The sequence below is a fragment of the Cherax quadricarinatus genome, chromosome 62 (assembly GCF_038502225.1).
Source record: "Cherax quadricarinatus isolate ZL_2023a chromosome 62, ASM3850222v1, whole genome shotgun sequence".
Taxonomy (NCBI): domain Eukaryota; kingdom Metazoa; phylum Arthropoda; class Malacostraca; order Decapoda; family Parastacidae; genus Cherax; species Cherax quadricarinatus.
In genome coordinates, this window is record NC_091353.1 from 24,327,649 (window position 1) to 24,350,068 (window position 22,420).

The following is a 22,420-nucleotide window of genomic DNA, read 5'->3' on the forward strand; positions in this document are numbered from 1 at the left end:
CCTTTATATAGTGCCAGGAGGTGAGACGTAGGTTGCTTTGGGAGGGCAGGTCCTTCTCAAACCCAGCCGTTCTCACTAGTAGAGGTTGTCGAAGTGGTCTGTACCAAGATACCCTTGTGTTGCAGTGTCTGACAGAATGAACATTAAAATGGTATGAAATACCGACAGATTGTTAGGTAAGACACATATGCAACAGTTAGGTATCTTTATTTCGAAACGTTTCGCCTACACAGTAGGCTTCTTCAGTCGAGTACAGAAAGGTTGATAGAAGCAGAAGATACCTGAAGACGATGTAATCAGTCCATCACCCTTAAAGTTTTGAGGTGGTCAGTCCCTCAGTCTAGAGAAGAGCATTGTTCCGTTGTCTGAAACAATATGAAGTTGAAGTGACAGAATGGGGCCTTTATATAGTGCCAGGAGGTGAGACGTAGGTTTCGAAATAAAGATACCTAACTGTTGCATATGTGTCTTACCTAACAATCTGTCGGTATTTCATACCATTTTAATGTTCAGATGTCAGGCTTATTGGACGGTAATTTGAAGGAGTGGACTTATCCCCTGATTTGAATATAGGAACCACATTAGCCATCTTCCACATCTCTGGCACAACACTGGTAAGGATGGACGCATTGAATACACTCGTTAATGGCTGACTAAGCTGACTAAGGGTATGTTTAATGAGGAAACGTTTCGCCACACAGTGGCTTCACCAGTCCATACCAGTGATACCACCTACGACTGTTGCACCTCACCTACCTACAGTATATAAGCCACTTCGCACATACTCTGTATTCTTATCAAGATTGATGGACTGATTACTTTGACTCAAGGCTGAGGGACTGATTACCTCAAACTCCTCCTGTTCTTCACCGTTCTCCTTTGTATGGACTGATGAAGCCACTGTGTGGCGAAACGTTTCCTCATTAAAGATACCCAAGTGTTGCACATGTATCTAATTTATCAGACCAAACAATATTCTCTTACCACAGAATTAAATACAGAGTCACTGAATCAGTGTTCAGGCCGATATGTCGTAGTATTGTAAGACACTGTAACACACTGTAACACTGTAACACACTGTAACACACTGTAACACTGTAACACTGGTACAATGACAGACCGAGGTGTAAATGCACATGGCATGTATATATAATATTTGTAAAGTGTTCATTTTAAGGCGTCAAAAAATTGTGTAATTAAAGATAAGTATTTTGGTAGGCCTGTGTGGGCAGGTTTAGACGTGTCTAGTGTGATGATCATTGCTGCCTCGCTCTTCTTAACGTATTATTGTCGTACTTGTGTGTGTGATAATTTATTAGTGTCCGTCAAGTGTTGTGTCGTATTCAGTGTCTTAAAACACCGTGACCTTGTAATAAAACACCCTGACCTTGTAATAAAACACCCTGACCTTGTAATAAAACACCCTGACCTTGTAATAAAACACCCTGACCTTGTAATAAAACACCGTGACCTTGTAATAAAACACCGTGACCTTGTAATAAAACACCGTGACCTTGTAATAAAACACCCTGACCTTGTAATAAAACACCCTGACCTTGTAATAAAACACCGTGACCTTGTAATAAAACACCCTGACCTTGTAATAAAACACCCTGACCTTGTAATAAAACACCCTGACCTTGTAATAAAACACCCTGACCTTGTAATAAAACACCCTGACCTTGTAATAAAACACCGTGACCTTGTAATAAAACACCGTGACCTTGTAATAAAACACCGTGACCGTGTAATAAAACACCGTGACCTTGTAATAAAACACCGTGACCTTGTAATAAAACACCGTGACCTTGTAATAAAACACCGTGACCTTGTAATAAAACACCCTGACCTTGTAATAAAACACCCTGACCTTGTAATAAAACACCCTGACCTTGTAATAAAACACCCTGACCTTGTAATAAAACACCGTGACCTTGTAATAAAACACCGTGACCTTGTAATAAAACACCGTGACCTTGTAATAAAACACCGTGACCTTGTAATAAAACACCGTGACCTTGTAATAAAACACCGTGACCTTGTAATAAAACACCGTGACCTTGTAATAAAACACCGTGACCTTGTAATAAAACACCGTGACCTTGTAATAAAACACCGTGACCTTGTAATAAAACACCCTGACCTTGTAATAAAACACCGTGACCTTGTAATAAAACACCGTGACCTTGTAATAAAACACCGTGACCTTGTAATAAAACACCGTGACCTTGTAATAAAACACCGTGACCTTGTAATAAAACACCGTGACCTTGTAATAAAACACCGTGACCTTGTAATAAAAAACACACCGTGACCTTGTAATAAAACACTGTGACCTTGTAATAAAACACTGTGACCTTGTAATAAAACACCGTGACCTTGTAATAAAACACCGTGACCTTGTAATAAAACACCGTGACCTTGTAATAAAACACCCTGACCTTGTAATAAAACACCGTGACCTTGTAATAAAACACCACTGTGACCTTGTAATAAAACACCGTGACCTTGTAATAAAACACCGTGACCTTGTAATAAAACACCGTGACCTTGTAATAAAACACCGTGACCTTGTAATAAAACACCGTGACCTTGTAATAAAACACCCTGACCTTGTAATAAAACACCGTGACCTTGTAATAAAACACCGTGACCTTGTAATAAAACACCGTGACCTTGTAATAAAACACCGTGACCTTGTAATAAAACACCGTGACCTTGTAATAAAACACCGTGACCTTGTAATAAAACACCGTGACCTTGGAATAAAACACCGTGACCTTGTAATAAAACACTGACCTTGTAATAAAACACTGACCTTGTAATAAAACACCGTGACCTTGTAATAAAACACCGTGACCTTGTAATAAAACACTGACCTTGTAATAAAACACTGACCTTGTAATAAAACACCGTGACCTTGTAATAAAACACCGTGACCTTGTAATAAAACACCGTGACCTTGTAATAAAACACTGTGACCTTGTAATAAAACACTGTGACCTTGTAATAAAACACCGTGACCTTGGAATAAAACACCGTGACCTTGTAATAAAACACCGTGACCTTGTAATAAAACACCGTGACCTTGTAATAAAACACCGTGACCTTGTAATAAAACACCGTGACCTTGTAATAAAACACCGTGACCTTGTAATAAAACACCGTGACCTTGTAATAAAACACCGTGACCTTGTAATAAAACACCGTGACCTTGTAATAAAAAACCACCGTGACCTTGTAATAAAACACTGACCTTGTAATAAAACACCGTGACCTTGTAATAAAACACCGTGACCTTGTAATAAAACACCGTGACCTTGTAATAAAACACCGTGACCTTGTAATAAAACACCGTGACCTTGTAATAAAACACCGTGACCTTGTAATAAAACACCGTGACCTTGTAATAAAACACCGTGACCTTGTAATAAAACACCGTGACCTTGTAATAAAACACCGTGACCTTGTAATAAAACACTGACCTTGTAATAAAACACCGTGACCTTGTAATAAAACACCGTGACCTTGTAATAAAACACCGTGACCTTGTAATAAAACACCGTGACCTTGTAATAAAACACCGTGACCTTGTAATAAAACACCGTGACCTTGTAATAAAACACCGTGACCTTGTAATAAAACACCGTGACCTTGTAATAAAACACCGTGACCTTGTAATAAAACACCGTGACCTTGTAATAAAACACCGTGACCTTGTAATAAAACACTGACCTTGTAATAAAACACCGTGACCTTGTAATAAAACACGTGACCTTGTAATAAAAAACACCGTGACCTTGTAATAAAACACCCTGTGACCTTCCAATAAAACACCGTGACCTTGTAATAAAACACTGACCTTGTAATAAAACACCGTGACCTTGTAATAAAACACCGTGACCTTGTAATAAAACACCGTGACCTTGTAATAAAACACTGACCTTGTAATAAAACACTGACCTTGTAATAAAACACCGTGACCTTGTAATAAAACACCGTGACCTTGTAATAAAACACTGACCTTGTAATAAAACACCGTGACCTTGTAATAAAACACCGTGACCTTGGAATAAAAAACCTTGTAATAAAACACTGACCTTGTAATAAAACACTGACCTTGTAATAAAACACCGTGACCTTGTAATAAAAAACCTTGTAATAAAACACTGACCTTGTAATAAAACACTGACCTTGTAATAAAACACCGTGACCTTGTAATAAAACACCGTGACCTTGTAATAAAACACCGTGACCTTGTAATAAAACACCGTGACCTTGTAATAAAACACCGTGACCTTGTAATAAAACACCGTGACCTTGTAATAAAACACCGTGACCTTGTAATAAAACACCGTGACCTTGTAATAAAACACTGACCTTGTAATAAAACACCGTGACCTTGTAATAAAACACTGACCTTGTAATAAAACACCGTGACCTTGTAATAAAACACCGTGACCTTGTAATAAAACACCGTGACCTTGTAATAAAACACTGACCTTGTAATAAAACACCGTGACCTTGTAATTGACCTTAATAAAACACCGTGACCTTGTAATAAAACACCGTGACCTTGTAATAAAACACGTGACCTTGTAATAAAAACCGTGACCTTGTAATAAAACACTGACCTTGTGACCTTGTAATAAAACACCGTGACCTTGTAATAAAACACCGTGACCTTGTAATAAAACACCGTGACCTTGTAATAAAACACCGTGACCTTGTAATAAAACACCGTGACCTTGTAATAAAACACCGTGACCTTGTAATAAAAAACCGTGACCTTGTAATAAAACACCGTGACCTTGTAATAAAACACCCTGACCTCGTAATAAAACACTGTGACCTTGTAATAAAACACCGTGACCTTGTAATAAAACACCGTGACCTTGTAATAAAACACCGTGACCTTGTAATAAAACACCGTGACCTTGTAATAAAACACCGTGACCTTGTAATAAAACACCGTGACCTTGTAATAAAACACCGTGACCTTGTAATAAAACACCGTGACCTTGTAATAAAACACCGTGACCTTGTAATAAAACACCGTGACCTTGTAATAAAACACCGTGACCTTGTAATAAAACACCGTGACCTTGTAATAAAACACCGTGACCTTGTAATAAAACACTGTGACCTTGTAATAAAACACCGTGACCTTGTAATAAAACACTGTGACCTTGTAATAAAACACCGTGACCTTGTAATAAAACACCGTGACCTTGTAATAAAACACCGTGACCTTGTAATAAAACACCGTGACCTTGTAATAAAACACTGTGACCACCGTGACCTTGTAATAAAACACCGTGACCTTGTAATAAAACACTGTGACCTTGTAATGTGACCTTGTAATAAAACACCGTGACCTTGTAATAAAACACCGTGACCTTGTAATAAAACACCCTGACCTTGTAATAAAACACCGTGACCTTGTAATAAAACACCCTGACCTTGTAATAAAACACCGTGACCTTGTAATAAAACACCGTGACCTTGTAATAAAACACTGACCTTGTAATAAAACACCGTGACCTTGTAATAAAACACTGACCTTGTAATAAAACACCGTGACCTTGTAATAAAACACCGTGACCTTGTAATAAAACACCGTGACCTAGTAATTAAAGTGACCAGTCTCGCCCTTGAACACGCGTCAGTTATCTTAGCAATTTATACTCGGTGTGATAGTTATACTTGTGTGTCTATATAAACTTATTTATGTTCTTTTATGATTATTATTGTTTTTTATTTTAGGATGTTTGTTCAGTACTTTGATCAAGTGTGTTGACAGATGTTGACAGATGTTGACAGATGTTGCCCTGTGTGTGCTGCAGCTACCGTATCTTCTCTTAACGAGAAACAATAAAGACACAATACCCTGACAGGAACAATACACAAATAATCCGCACATCGGAGGCGCTTACTACGATGTTTCGGTCCTACTTAGACCATTTACAAAGTCACAATGATCCAAGTCGTACCGAAACGTTGTCGTAAGTTTCTCTCTCCGATGTGCAGGTTATTTGTTTTACATCCATAATTCCTGGACCAACTAACAGTTGTCAGTGACACTCACGATTTACTGTATTTAAAACGAATTTTCTGCTTTCACTTACATTGTATAACTCACTTTGTATTCAGTCTCAGTTTACAGTCAAGGTTGCTTGTGTATCCCACAAGCCGTGTGATGTCACCCAGGCGGAGCCCAGCCCTCAGTAGTACCAGTCAGGTTGTTAGGGTTTGTCGGGTCACCATCTGGTCAACACCCGGACCGGGACAACACCGGTGAACCTGTTATGGGTTTGTTTATAGTCCATTTATATCTACCCAGAGTGTACTCGGTATTCACTCTTAAACTCCGGCGAATCATTAGCCATTATGGCATCAGTATCCGAGGCTAGCCCAGTTCAAGTTAGTTCAAATGTTGCACTGGGAGTGTTGAGGTGTTCAAATATTGCACTGGGAGTGTTGAGGTGTTCAAATATTGCACTGGGAGTGTTGAGGTGTTCAAATATTGCACTGGGAGTGTTGACGTGTTCAAATATTGCACTGGGAGTGTTGAGGTGTTCAAATATTGCACTGGGAGTGTTGAGGTGTTCAAATATTGCACTGGGAGTGTTGAGGTGTTCAAATATTGCACTGGGAGTGTTGAGGTGTTCATATATTGCACTGGGAGTGTTGAGGTGTTCAAATATTGCACTGGGAGTGTTGAGGTGTTCAAATATTGCACTGGGAGTGTTGAGGTGTTCATATATTGCACTGGGAGTGTTGAGGTGTTCAAATATTGCACTGGGAGTGTTGAGGTGTTCAAATATTGCACTGGGAGTGTTGAGGTGTTCAAATATTGCACTGGGAGTGTTGAGGTGTTCAAATATTGCACTGGGAGTGTTGAGGTGTTCATATATTGCACTGGGAGTGTTGAGGTGTTCAAATATTGCACTGGGAGTGTTGAGGTGTTCATATATTGCACTGGGAGTGTTGAGGTGTTCAAATATTGCACTGGGAGTGTTGAGGTGTTGAAATATTGCACTGGGAGTGTTGAGGTGTTCAAATATTGCACTGGGAGTGTTGAGGTGTTCAAATATTGCACTGGGAGTGTTGAGGTGTTCATATATTGCACTGGGAGTGTTGAGGTGTTCAAATATTGCACTGGGAGTGTTGAGGTGTTCAAATATTGCACTGGGAGTGTTGAGGTGTTCATATATTGCACTGGGAGTGTTGAGGTGTTCAAATATTGCACTGGGAGTGTTGAGGTGTTCATATATTGCACTGGGAGTGTTGAGGTGTTCAAATATTGCACTGGGAGTGTTGAGGTGTTCAAATATTGCACTGGGAGTGTTGAGGTGTTCAAATATTGCACTGGGAGTGTTGAGGTGTTCAAATATTGCACTGGGAGTGTTGAGGTGTTCATATATTGCACTGGGAGTGTTGAGGTGTTCAAATATTGCACTGGGAGTGTTGAGGTGTTCATATATTGCACTGGGAGTGTTGAGGTGTTCAAATATTGCACTGGGAGTGTTGAGGTGTTCAAATATTGCACTGGGAGTGTTGAGGTGTTCAAATATTGCACTGGGAGTGTTGAGGTGTTCAAATATTGCACTGGGAGTGTTGAGGTGTTCATATATTGCACTGGGAGTGTTGAGGTGTTCAAATATTGCACTGGGAGTGGAGTGTTGAGGTGTTCAAATATTGCACTGGGAGTGTTGAGGTGTTCATATATTGCACTGGGAGTGTTGAGGTGTTCAAATATTGCACTGGGAGTGTTGAGGTGTTCAAATATTGCACTGGGAGTGTTGAGGTGTTCAAATATTGCACTGGGAGTGTTGAGGTGTTCAAATATTGCACTGGGAGTGTTGAGGTGTTCAAATATTGCACTGGGAGTGTTGAGGTGTTCAAATATTGCACTGGGAGTGTTGAGGTGTTCAAATATTGCACTGGGAGTGTTGAGGTGTTCAAATATTGCACTGGGAGTGTTGAGGTGTTCAAATATTGCACTGGGAGTGTTGAGGTGTTCAAATATTGCACTGGGAGTGTTGAGGTGTTCAAATATTGCACTGGGAGTGTTGAGGTGTTCAAATATTGCACTGGGAGTGTTGAGGTGCCTCACTGGTACACACTGTACACTGGTCCACACTGTACACTGGTACACACTGTACACTGGTACACACTGTGCACTGGTACACACTGTACACTGGTACACACTGTACACTGGTACACACTGTACACTGGTACACACTGTACACTGGTACACACTGTACACTGGTACACACTGTACACTGGTACAGTGTACACTGGCCCACAGTGTACACATATACTGGTGTACAACAGAGAGAGCAACAATGGCGGTGTTACTTCCAGTCACATAAATGGCCGGGTTGACCATCATATATATACTCTTAATTAAATCCAACAAAACACCAGTTATATCAGATATGTTGGTATAAACCTTGGTAATAAATACCGACAAGTTGGTTTAGAAAGACACGTAAGCAAACACTATAACATATTTATTAGAAAACGTTTCGGTCCTGGAACCTTGATCACTTCTAACATACAGAGTTAAAAAGACATTATATATATAGGGGGAGAGTGAGATGTGACGCACGTGACCTGAGGAATGTCATAAGAACATAAGAATGGAGGAACACTGTAGAAGGCCTACTGGCCCATGCGAGGCGAGGGTAGACGATGAAATCACGTGACTCCTGTGTTGTTGGGTTGGTGCTGCTTAAGTATCATGTATGCCAATATTTTTGAAATTTTGTAGTTTCCAGTGTTGCGTTCTATAGTGTCGGTGACGGTGATTAGTGAGGCTTCTAGGCACCGTCGGCGTCTGAGGTCTGGTTCGGTGAGAACGAGTTGTGCCTCGTTCCAGTTCATCAAATGCCCCGTGGAGTCTCTGTGGAGGACACAGGCGTACCTTACATCGTCTCTGTTAGAGGCATTTCGATGCCTACATATTTCTTGGGACAGAACCCACAGGGGATAGTGTAGACGCCTGCTGTAGAAGTTAGAGGTGTGGGGCTGCGTTTCGTAGTGAGGTCTTTGATAGAGGATGTGTTTATGGTGGAAACGTTGATGTTACTCATACCAAGTGCCCGGCGAGTATTCGTGGCAACATCGCCACATGGGAGTACTATGAACTGTTTAGGGGGCTGTTCCATGGGCGGTTTGTTGAGGATAGCTTGTGCCTTGAGTCTGCAATCTCGGATGAAGAAAGATGGGAACTGAAGACGTGTAAAGGCTTGTGTTATGTAAGTGCATTCTTCTTCTAGAAAACAAGGGCTGGAGATGCGAAGAGCTCTCAAGAAGAAGCCAATGAGGACTCCTCTCTTAGTGCGGGTATCTTGGTGTGAATAAAAGTGTATAAGATCGTCCTTGTTGGTAGGTCACCAGTGGTGACGTGTACTTAGCTCAGTTCTATCTAGGCTGGAATATTGCTGCACACTAACAGCACCTTTCAAGGCAGGTGAAATTGCCGACCTAGAAAATGTACAGAGAACTTTCACGGCGCGCATAACGGAGATAAAACACCTCAATTATTGGGAGCGCTTGAGGTTCCTAAACCTGTATTCCCTGGAACGCAGGAGGGAGAGATACATGATTATATACACAGTGGTGACGTGTACTTAGCTCAGTGGTGACGTGTACTTAGCTCTGTGAAGACCTGTTTGTGTGCTCTCTGTGAATCTGAACCAGGATGCCCTCTCTTGAGCAGCTTTACCAGCAGCTGAGAGAAGAGCTCAGAGTTGCTAAACTGGAGATACGGCGATTAACGGAGGAGAACAAGAGGATTCGTAGTAATCCTCCTGTTGTGAGTCCCCAGGTTAAGAGGGGAGCTTGGTCAGTGGCCGGGCAACATGGAACCAAGCTGAAGTTTAAGAAAACGGTTGGAGAGGCAGAAACAACGAGAAACCAGAAGACTGCCGTGGAAACTTCCAACTCATTCTCGGTGCTACCTGACGAATGTGAGTGTTCTACTGGGAATGCCACAACGAGCACCAAGGAAGCATTGGCAGACGTGAGTGAGACATCCCTAGAAACCCCAACGAAGACCATCGAGAACGTCATGACGAATTCTACAAGTGGTGTAATGCTACCTGGCGAATGTGAGTCGACTACTCGGAGCATCACGACGGACGACGCAAAGGAAGGTAAAAACATTGTTGTTGTTGGGGATAGCCAGATTAGGTACATGGATAGGGCATTCTGCTTGAAGGACAGGAGTAGGAGGCAGAGAGTGTGTTTTCCTGGGGCAGGGATGAAGGATATTGTTAGCCGTCTGGATGACATCATGAGAGGTAATGGGAGCAATCCTATTATCTGTCTCAGTGCTGGAGGCAACGATGTTGGCAGACGTAGGAGTGAGGACCTGATTAGCAAGTATAGGTCAGCAATAGATATAATTAGGAGGAAGGGTGGGAAACCTGTCATATGTGGCATTTTGCCAAGGAGAGGAGTTGGAAATGAATGGTTGTCCAGAGCAATTGGTGTCAATTGCTGGCTGGACAAATACTGTAAGGAAAATGCGGTAACATTCATTGACAACTGGGACCTCTTCTATGGCAGAAATGACATGTATGCCAGGGATGGGGTTCACTTATCTAGGTGTGGGGTGGGAGCACTGGCCAACGCAGTGGAGGGAGCTGTTAGGTCTTTAAACTAGGAATAGTTAGTGGTATGGGTTTCTGCGGGAAAACTGTGAAGTCTCAGGGTAGTAATATGAGTACTAGGAGAACTAGTAATAGGCAAAATGAGGTGGATATCGGAAAGCCAGTGGCACTAATTGACAAGGACAGTAATAGGTTTAGTGGAATAACAGAAAGGAGCAGGAATGATAAAGAGAAAGGAGGGTCCTTAAGTATATATTACACAAATAGTCGCAGTGCTAGGAATAAGATGGACGAGTTGAGACTAGTTGCTAGTGCAGGTAACATAGATGTATTTGCCATTACTGAGACGTGGTTTAATTCAAAAAGTCGGGACATGCCTGCAGAATGTCACATTCAGGGTTTCAAATTGTTCCAAGTAGATAGAAGTATCGGGAAGGGGGGTGGGGTGGCATTGTATGTCCGAGATCGCTTGAACTGTTGCATTAAAACGGGTATTAAGTCTGAAGTAACACATACAGAGTCTGTTTGGATAGAATTTTCAGAGGGGCATGAAAAATTAACTTTAGGTGTGATATACCGTCCCCCAAATTTAGATAGGGACCAGGGAAGACTACTATGGGAGGAAATTGTTAGGGCCACAAGGCACGATAATGTAGTAATTCTAGGAGACTTTAACTTTAGTCATATTGATTGGAATTTCTTGACTGGGAATTTAGAATCATACGACTTCTTAGAAGTAGTTCAGGATTGTTTTCTGAAGCAGTTTGTGACAGAACCTACAAGGGGTAATAACCTGCTTGACTTAGTTCTGGCAAACAATGAATCCCTTGTTAATAATTTAGAAGTTTCAGAAGAACTGGGTGCTAGCGACCACAAATCAATTACATTTAGAATTGAATGGAAGTATGATAGTAGGGATAACTCAGTAACAGTCCCAGATTTTCGCTTAGCAGATTACGATGGGCTTAGAGAACACTTATCATCTGTTGACTGGGGTAACGAAGAGAGCTATCAATATGACAGTTTTCTGAACACAATACATGCTGCTCAAAGAACATTTATCCCTTATAAAGAAATTAGATCAAATAGAAATGACCCAAAATGGATGAATAATAGGCTGAAATATCTACTAGGGCATAAGAAAGGAATTTATAGGCGTATCAAAAGAGGCGAGGGTCATCTTATGAATCAGTATATTGACACTAAGAGGGACATTAAAAAGGGGATAAGAAAAGCTAAAAGGGACTATGAAATTAAAGTTGCTAGGGATTCTAAAACTAACCCAAAAAGTTTTTTCCAGGTATATAGAACAAAAGTCAGAGATAAGATAGGTCCCCTTAAAAATAACTATGGGCATCTTACTGACAAAGAGAATGAAATGTGCTCGATTTTAAATAATTATTTTCTCTCGGTTTTTACACAGGAAGACACTAATAATATTCCGGTAATTAATTTTTATAGTGGGCCAGAAGAAGATAAATTATGTAACATCATAGTCACTAGTGAAATGGTTGTGAAGCAGATAGACCGACTGAAGCAAAATAAGTCACCGGGTCCTGATGAGGTTTTTTCAAGGGTTCTAAAGGAATGCAAAATGGAAGTCTGTGAACCATTAACTAATATTTTTAATTTATCTCTTCAAACAGGTGTAGTGTCTGATATGTGGAAGATGGCTAATGTAATTCCTATTTTTAAAACAGGGGACAAGTCGTTACCGTCAAATTACCGCCCAATAAGCCTGACCTCAATTGTAGGCAAATTACTAGAGTCAATTATAGCTCAAATTATAAGAAGCCATCTCGATAAGCATAGCTTGATTAATGATACTCAGCATGGATTCACAAGAGGCCGGTCTTGTCTAACTAATTTATTAACTTTTTTCAGTAAAGCTTTTGAGGCTGTTGACCACGATAAAGAATTTGATATTATTTACTTAGATTTTAGTAAGGCATTTGATAGAGTTCCGCACCAAAGACTGTTGAAGAAAGTAGCAGCTCATGGCATTGGGGGAAGAGTGCTCTCGTGGATCGAATCATGGCTCACAGACAGGAAGCAGAGAGTGTCCATAAATGGGGTTAAATCCGAGTGGGGATCAGTAACAAGTGGCGTTCCACAGGGATCAGTCTTGGGCCCGTTGTTGTTTATAATATATATCAATGATCTTGATGAAGGAATTACTAGTGATATGAGCAAATTCGCCGATGACACGAAGATAGGTAGGATAATTGATTCAAACGTAGATGTTAGGGAACTTCAGGAGGATTTAGACAAACTCTACTCTTGGTCAGAAAAGTGGCAGATGCAGTTCAATGTAGATAAATGCAAGGTTCTGAAGCTTGGGAGTGCCCATAACCCTAGCACTTATAAGTTAAATGATGTAGAACTTAGCCATACAGATTGCGAAAAGGACTTGGGGGTTATGGTAAGCAGCAACCTTAAACCAAGACAGCAATGCCTAAGCGTACGTAATAAGGCAAATAGATTACTGGGATTTATATCAAGAAGTGTAAGCAACAGAAGTCCAGAGGTCATACTGCAGCTTTATACATCATTAGTAAGGCCTCACCTAGATTATGCAGCTCAATTCTGGTCTCCATATTACAGAATGGACATAAATTCGTTAGAAAACATTCAGCGTAGGATGACTAAATTAATACATAGCATTAGAAATCTTCCTTATGAAGAAAGATTGAAGACTCTTAAGTTACATTCACTTGTTAGACGAAGAATGAGGGGAGACCTGATCGAAGTGTATAAGTGGAAGATAGGTATTAATAAAGGGGATATTAACAAGGTCTTGAGGATATCTCTCCAAGAGAGAACCCGCAGTAATGGATTTAAATTAGATAAGTTTAGATTTAGAAAGGACATAGGAAAGTATTGGTTTGGAAATAGGGTAGTTGATGAGTGGAACAGTCTACCTAGTTGGGTTATTGAGGCTAGGACTTTGGGTAGTTTCAAATTTAGGTTGGATAAGTACATGAGTGGGAGGGGTTGGATTTGAGTGGGACTTGCACATCAGAGCTTATTTCTTGGGTAGCATTGAAAATTGGGTTGGTCAAATGTATGTTAGTGGGATGAATTGTAAAGGACCTGCCTAGTATGGGCCAACAGGCCTGCTGCAGTGTTCCTCCTTTCTTATGTTCTTATGTTCTTATGTTTTCTATACACTTTGAAGAGAAGTTTGTCACTGTCGGGAGATCTGCACAGTAGAACGTCGAGGAAAGGAAGTTTGCCATCATTTTCGAGTTCAAGTGTAAACTTTATTGATGGTTCAACTGCATTGATCTTGTTGAGAAGGGCCTGGATATTGAGACGTCTCGGATAGAAAACCAATATATCATCAACGTATCTTAGCCAGGTAACGGTGTTGGGAATGAGGGTGCTGAATTTCTCTGTCTCCAAGTTTTCCATGAAGAGGTTGGCAAGCACAGCACTGAGCGGGCTGCCCATTGCCATCCCAAAGCATTGTTTGTAACAGTTGTCCTGATACTTGAAGAAGTTGAAATTAACACACAGTTCCACTAGATTGATGAAATCTAGAAGAGGTAAAGGGAGGTCGTGGTTTTCAGTGAGCCTCTGTCTCAGAATGTTGATTGCAGCGTCAGTAGGAACGTTGGTGAAGATGGCTGTGACATCGAAGGAAGTCATGCTTTTGTTTTTGACATTCAGGTTGGAAATTCGGGAGAGAAGGTCACCTGAGTGTTTGAGGTGGGCTTGACTGATAGTGCCCAGAAGTGCTGAAAGGTATTTGGCAAGGTGGCCGGCTAGTCTGTGTGGTGCACTCCCTATGCCCGAAGTGATAGGCCGTAGTGGGATGCCAGGTTTATGTGTCTTAGGAAGGCCATACAGGCGTGCTGGTTTCGGTTGACCTGGTAAAAGTTTAAGTAGTTTTTTGCCTTGTTCTGATTTTCGTAAGATGCTACGAGCCTTTTGAAGGAAAGTCTGGGTACTTTGAAGTAGCACTGATTCCGATACAGGCTGGTATGTGTTGATTTAAGAAGATTTAAGACTTTATTGTTGTAGTCGACAGTGTTGAGTAACACCACACCACCTCCTTTGTCAGCGGTTGTAATGACGATATCATCGTTGTTGGCCAAGTTCCTGAGTGCTTGGATGTATCTTCTGGGAATGACCGGTCTTGAAGGCTCAGTAGCTGCAGCAGTGATGATTCCTTGGACAAAGCCCTTTTGAAACTCGGAGCCTCCAAAAGGTTGGTTCTTGGTTACCATATCCACCAGATTATGTTTCTTGTTGATGCCAGTAGTAAACTTGAGCCCTAGGCTGAGGGCTTCTGTCTCGGTGACGGTTAGTGTATAGGAAGATAAGTTATTTATGATTTCTGGTCGTCCCATTTCGCCTTCTACAGTGTTCCTCCATTCTTATGTTCTTATGACATTCCTCAGGTCACGTGCGTCACATCTCACTCTCCGCCTATATATATAATGTCTTTTTACCTCTGTATGTTAGAAGTGATCAAGGTTCCAGGACCGAAACGTTTTCTAATAAATATGTTATAGTGTTTGCTTACGTGTCTTTCTACACCATCAGATATGTTAATGTAACACCGTAGTTATGTGTATTATGATGTGTACACTACCTAGAGTGTACACTGTGCCTGTGTACACTACCTAGTGTACACTGTGCCTGTGTACACTACCTAGTGTACACTGTGCCTGTGTACACTACCTAGTGTACACTGTGCCTGTGTACACTACCTAGTGTACACTCTACCTGTGTACACTACCTAGAGTGTACACTTTGCCTGTGTACACTACCTAGTGTACACTGTGCCTGTGTATACTACCTAGTGTACACTGTGCCTGTGTACACTACCTAGTGTACACTCTACCTGTGTACACTACCTAGTGTACACTGTGCCTGTGTACACTACCTAGAGTGTACACTGTGCCTGTGTACACTACCTAGTGTACACTGTGCCTGTGTACACTACCTAGTGTACACTCTACCTGTGTACACTACCTAGAGTGTACACTGTACCTGTGTACACTACCTAGTGTACACTGTGCCTGTGTACACTACCTAGTGTACACTCTACCTCTGTACACTACCTAGTGTACACTGTGCCTGTGTACACTACCTAGAGTGTACACTGTGCCTGTGTACACTACCTAGTGTACACTGTGCCTGTGTACACTACCTAGAGTGTACACTGTGCCTGTGTACACTACCTAGAGTGTACACTGTGCCTGTGTACACTACCTAGTGTACACTGCCTGTGTACACTACCTAGTGTACACTCTACCTGTGTACACTACCTAGTGTACACTGTTCCTTTGTACACTACCTAGTGTACACTCTACCTGTGTACACTACCTAGTGTACACTGTGCCTGTGTACACTACCTAGTGTACACACTACCTGTGTACACTACCTAGAGTGTACACTGTGCCTGTGTATACTACCTAGTGTACACTCTACCTGTGTACACTACCTAGAGTGTACACTGTGCCTGTGTACACTACCTAGAGTGTACACTCTGCCTGTGTACACTACCTAGTGTACACTGTGCCTGTGTACGCTACCTAGTGTACACTGTGCCTGTGTACACTACCTAGAGTGTACACTGTGCCTGTGTACACTACCTAGAGTGTACACTGTGCCTGTGTACACTACCTAGAGTGTACACTGTGCCTGTGTACACTACCTAGAGAGTACACTGCACCTGTGTACACTACCTACAGTGTACACTGCAGGTGTGCACACTACCTAGAATGTACATTGCACGTGTGTGCACTACCTAGAGTGTACACTGCACGTATGCACACTAACTAGTTTATACACTGCACGTGCATACATTACCTAGAGTGTACACTGCACGTGTGCACACTACCTAGAGTGTACACTGCGCCTCTGCACACTACCTAGAGTGTACACTACACGTGTGTACTCTACCTAGAGTGTACACTGCAGGTGTGCGCACTACCTAGAGTGTACACTGCAGGTAAGTGTAGGCACTACATATCAGACACCATGGCCACACAGTATTGTGTGTAGACACCATGGCCACACAGTATTGTGTGTAGACACCATGGCCACACAGTATTGTGTGTAGACACCATGGCCACACAGTATTGTGTGTAGACACCATGGCCACACAGTATTGTGTGAAGACACCATGGCCACACAGTATTGTGTGTAGACACCATGGCCACACAGTATTGTGTGTAGACACCATGGCCACACAGTATTGTGTGTAGACACCATGGCCACACAGTATTGTGTGTAGACACCATGGCCACACAGTATTGTGTGTAGACACCATGGCCACACAGTATTGTGTGTAGACACCATGGCCACACAGTATTGTGTGTAGACACCATGGCCACACAGTATTGTGTGTAGACACCATGGCCACACAGTATTGTGTGAAGACACCATGGCCACACAGTATTGTGTGTAGACACCCTGACCACACAGTATTGTGTGTAGACCCCATGACCACACAGTATTGTGTGTAGACACCATGGCCACACAGTATTGTGTGTAGACACCATGGCCACGCAATATTGTGTGTAGACACCATGGCCACACAGTATTGTGTGTAGACACCACGGCCACACAGTATTGTGTGTAGACACCATGGCCACACAGTATTGTGTGTTTACCTGGAGTTTACCTGGAGAGAGTTTCGGGGGTCAACGCCCCCGCGGCCCGGTCTGTGACCAGGCCTCCTGGTGGATCAGCGCCTGATCAACCAGGCTGTTGCTGCTGGCTGCACGCAAACCAACGTACGAGCCACAGCCCGGCTGATCAGGAACTGCCTTTAGGTGCTTGTCCAGTGCCAGCTTGAAGACTGCCAGGGGTCTGTTGGTAATCCCCCTTATGTGTGCTGGGAGGCAGTTGAACAGTCTCGGTCCCCTGACACTTATTGTATGGTCTCTTAACGTGCTAGTGACACCCCTGCTTTTCATTGGGGGGATGGTGCATCGTCTGCCAAGTCTTTTGCTTTCGTAGTGAGTGATTTTTGTGTGCAAGTTCGGTACTAGTCCCTCTAGGATTTTCCAGGTGTATATAATCATGTATCTCTCCCTCCTGCGTTCCAGGGAATACAGGTTTAGAAACCTCAAGCGCTCCCAGTAATTGAGGTGTTTTATCTCCGTTATGCGCGCCGTGAAAGTTCTCTGTACATTTTCTAGGTCGGCAATTTCACCTGCCTTGAAAGGTGCTGTTAGAGTGCAGCAATATTCCAGCCTAGATAGAACAAGTGACCTGAAGAGTGTCATCATGGGCTTGGCCTCCCTAGTTTTGAAGGTTCTCATTATCCATCCTGTCATTTTTCTAGCAGATGCTAGAAAACCATTGCCACACAGTATTGTGTGTAGACACCATGGCCACACAGTATTGTGTGTAGACACCATGGCCACACAGTATTGTGTGTAGACACCATGGCCACACAGTATTGTGTGTAGACACCATGGCCACACAGTATTGTGTGTAGACACCATGGCCACACAGTATTGTGTGTAGACACCATGGCCACACAGTATTGTGTGTAGACACCATGGCCACACAGTATTGTGTGTAGACACCATGGCCACACAGTATTGCGCGTAGACACCATGGCCACACAGTATTGTGTGTAGACACCATGGCCACACAGTATTGTGTGTAGACACCATGGCCACACAGTATTGTGTGTAGACACCATGGCCTCACAGTATTGTGTGTAGACACCATGGCCACACAGTATTGTGTGTAGACACCATGGCCACACAGTATTGTGTGTAGACACCATGGCCACACAGTATTGTGTGTAGACACCATGGCCACACAGTATTGTGTGTAGACACCATGGCCACACAGTATTGTGTGTAGACACCATGGCCACACAGTATTGTGTGTAGACACCATGGCCACAGTATTGTGTGTAGACACCATGGCCACACAGTATTGTGTGTAGACACCATGGCCACCCAGTATTGTGTGTAGACACCATGGCCACACAGTATTGTGTGTAGACACCATGGCCACACAGTATTGTGTGTAGACACCATGGCCACACAGTATTGTGTGTAGACACCATGACCACACAATATTGTGTGTAGACGCCATGGCCACACAGTATTGTGTGTAGACACCATGGCCACACAGTACAATGTGTGTTGGTAGGTTAAGTGTACAGTTGGTGTTAGGTTTAGGTGTACACTTGGTGTTAGGTTAGGTGTACAGTTAGGTTAGGTGTACATTTGGTGTTAGGTGTACATTTGGTGTTAGGTTAAGTGTACAGTTGGTGTTAGGTTAAGTGTACAGTTGGTGTTAGGTTTAGGTGTACACTTGGTGTTAGGTGTACAGTTAGGTTAGGTGTACATTTGGTGTTAGGTGTACACTTGGTGTTAGGTTAGGTGTACAGTTGGTGCTAGGTTTAGGAGTACATTTGGTGTTAGGTTAGGTGTACAGTTGCGTTAGGTGTACAGTTGGTGTTAGGTGTGCAGTTCGTGTTAGGTTAAGTGTATAGTTGGTGTTAGGTTAAGTGTACAGTTGGTGTTAGATTAAGTGTACAGTTGGTGTTTAGTGTACAGTTGGTGTTTAGTGTACAGTTGGTGTTAGGTTAAGTGTACAGTTGGTGTTAGGTTAAGTGTACAGTTGGTGTTAGGTTAAGTGTACAGTTGGTGTTAGGTTAAGTGTACAGTTGGTGTTTAGTGTACAGTTGGTGTTAGGTTAAGTGTACAGTTGGTGTTTAGTGTACAGTTGGTGTTAGGTTAAGTGTACAGTTGGTGTTAGGTTAAGTGTACAGTTGGTGTTAGGTTAAGTGTACAGTTGGTGTTAGGTTAAGTGTACAGTTGGTTAGATTAAGTGTACAGTTGGTGTTAGGTTAAGTGTACAGTTGGTGTTAGGTTAAGTGTACAGTTGGTGTTAGGTTAAGTGTACAGTTGGTGTTAGGTTAAGTGTACAGTTGGTGTTAGGTTAAGTGTAAAGTTGGTGTTAGGTTAAGTGTACAGTTGGTGTTAGGTTAAGTGTAAAGTTGGTGTTAGGTTAAGTGTACAGTTGGCGTTAGGTTAAGTGTAAAGTTGGTGTTAGGTTAAGTGTAAAGTTGGTGTTAGGTTAAGTGTACAGTTGGTGTTAGGTTAAGTGTACAGTTGGTGTTAGGTTAAGTGTAAAGTTGGTGTTAGGTTAAGTGTACAGTTGGTGTTAGGTTAAGTGTACAGTTGGTGTTAGGTTAAGTGTACAGTTGGTGTTAGGTTAAGTGTAAAGTTGGTGTTAGGTTAAGTGTACAGTTGGTGTTAGGTTAAGTGTAAAGTTGGTGTTAGGTTAAGTGTACAGTTGGCGTTAGGTTAAGTGTAAAGTTGGTGTTAGGTTAAGTGTACAGTTGGTGTTAGGTTAAGTGTACAGTTGGTGTTAGGTTAAGTGTACAGTTGGTGTTAGGTTAAGTGTACAGTTGGTGTTAGGTTAAGTGTACAGTTGGTGTTAGGTTAAGTGTAAAGTTGGTGTTAGGTTAAGTGTACAGTTGGTGTTAGGTTAAGTGTAAAGTTGGTGTTAGGTTAAGTGTACAGTTGGCGTTAGGTTAAGTGTAAAGTTGGTGTTAGGTTAAGTGTACAGTTGGTGTTAGGTTAAGTGTACAGTTGGCGTTAGGTTAAGTGTAAAGTTGGTGTTAGGTTAAGTGTACAGTTGGTGTTAGGTTAAGTGTACAGTTGGTGTTAGGTTAAGTGTACAGTTGGTGTTAGGTTAAGTGTACAGTTGGTGTTAGGTTAAGTGTACAGTTGGTGTTAGATTAAGTGTACAGTTGGTGTTAGGTTAAGTGTACAGTTGGTGTTAGGTTAAGTGTAAAGTTGGTGTTAGGTTAAGTGTACAGTTGGTGTTAGGTTAAGTGTACAGTTGGTGTTAGATTAAGTGTACAGTTGGTGTTAGGTTAAGTGTACAGTTGGTGTTAGGTTAAGTGTACAGTTGGTGTTAGGTTAAGTGTACAGTTGGTGTTAGATTAAGTGTACAGTTGGTGTTAGGTTAAGTGTACAGTTGGTGTTAGGTTAAGTGTACAGTTGGTGTTAGATTAAGTGTACAGTTGGTGTTAGATTAAGTGGACAGTTGGTGTTTAGTGTACAGTTGGTGATAGGTTAAGTGTACAGTTGGTGTTAGATTAAGTGTACAGTTGGTGTTAGGTTAAGTGTACAGTTGGTGTTAGGTTAAGTGTACAGTTGGTGTTAGGTTAAGTGTACAGTTGGTGTTAGATTAAGTGTACAGTTGGTGTTAGGTTAAGTGTACAGTTGGTGTTAGGTTAAGTGTACAGTTGGTGTTAGATTAAGTGTACAGTTGGTGTTAGGTTAAGTGTACAGTTGGTGTTTAGTGTACAGTTGGTGATAGGTTAAGTGTACAGTTGGTGTTAGGTTAAGTGTACAGTTGGTGTTAGGTTAAGTGTACAGTTGGTGTTAGGTTAAGTGTACAGTTGGTGTTAGGTTAAGTGTACAGTTGGTGTTAGGTTAAGTGTACAGTTGGTGTTAGGTTAAGTGTACAGTTGGTGTTAGGTTAAGTGTACAGTTGGTGTTAGGTTAAGTGTACAGTTGGTGTTAGGTTAAGTGTACAGTTGATAGTAGACAACTGTACACTTAATAATGATAATAACAATTGTTTTCTGGAAGTTATTACCTCAGATGGCAGTGTGCCAGTCAGGCTGGTGGCACAGTGCCAGTAATACCATAGTGTTCCTTGGTGTACTGGTACCAGAGGTCATGATGGTGGTGTGGCACAGTGCCAGTACTACCATAGTGTTCCCTGGTGTACTGGTACCAGATGTCATGATGGTGGTGTGGCACAGTGCCAGTACTACCATAGTGTTCCCTGGTGTACTGGTACCAGAGGTCATGATGGTGGTGTGGCACAGTGCCAGTACTACCATAGTGTTCCCTGGTGTACTGGTACCAGAGGTCATGATGGTGTAGTACAGTACCAGTAATACCATAGTGTTCCCTGGTGTACTGGTACCAGAGGTCATGATGGTGGTGTGGCACAGTGCCAGTACTACCATAGTGTTCCCTGGTGTACTAGTACCGGAGGTCATGATGGTGGTGTAGTACAGTACCAGTAATACCATAGTGTTCCCTGGTGTACTGGTACCAGAGGTCATGATGGTGGTGTGGCACAGTGCCAGTACTACCATAGTGTTCCCTGGTGTACTGGTACCACAGGTCATGATGGTGGTGTGGTACAGTACCAGTACTACCATAGTGTTCCCTGGTGTACTAGTACCAGAGGTCATGATGGTGGTGTAGTACAGTACCAGTAATACCATAGTGTTCCCTGGTGTACTAGTACCACAGGTCATGATGGTGGTGTGGTACAGTACCAGTACTACCATAGTGTTCCCTGGTGTACTAGTACCAGAGGTCATGATGGTGGTGTAGTACAGTACCAGTAATACCATAGTGTTCCCTGGTGTACTAGTACCACAGGTCATGATGGTGGTGTGGTACAGTACCAGTACTACCATAGTGTTCCCTGGTGTACTAGTACCAGAGGTCATGATGGTGGTGTAGTACAGTACCAGTAATACCATAGTGTTCCCTGGTGTACTAGTACCACAGGTCATGATGGTGGTGTGGTACAGTACCAGTACTACCATAGTGTTCCCTGGTGTACTAGTACCAGAGGTCATGATGGTGGTGTAGTACAGTACCAGTAATACCATAGTGTTCCCTGGTGTACTAGTACCACAGGTCATGATGGTGGTGTGGTACAGTACCAGTACTACCATAGTGTTCCCTTGTGTACTAGTACCAGAGGTCATGATGGTGGTGTAGTACAGTACCAGTAATACCATAGTGTTCCCTGGTGTACTAGTA